Source organism: Corvus brachyrhynchos, unplaced genomic scaffold, assembly GCF_000691975.1.
Source record: "Corvus brachyrhynchos isolate BGI_N302 unplaced genomic scaffold, ASM69197v1 scaffold1042, whole genome shotgun sequence".
In the NCBI taxonomy this organism is placed as follows: domain Eukaryota; kingdom Metazoa; phylum Chordata; class Aves; order Passeriformes; family Corvidae; genus Corvus; species Corvus brachyrhynchos.
In genome coordinates, this window is record NW_008236485.1 from 53,645 (window position 1) to 53,886 (window position 242).

A 242-nucleotide genomic window follows, 5' to 3' on the forward strand; every position below is an offset into this window, starting at 1 on the left:
ATCACAGGATTTGACCCTGGTGGAAGCTGAGGTGAGCCTGACTGGAAATGAGTGGAAGAAACATCTCATTGTGACTGGTCCAGAGGCCCCATGCATTTTGGGCATAGACTTCCTCCGGAACGGGTATTTCAGAGACCCAAAGGGACTCAAATGGGCTTTTGGAATAGCTGCTGTGGAGACAGAGGGCGTTAAGCAATTGAACATTTTGCCCCGACTGTCAGAGAACCCATCTGCAGTAGGCC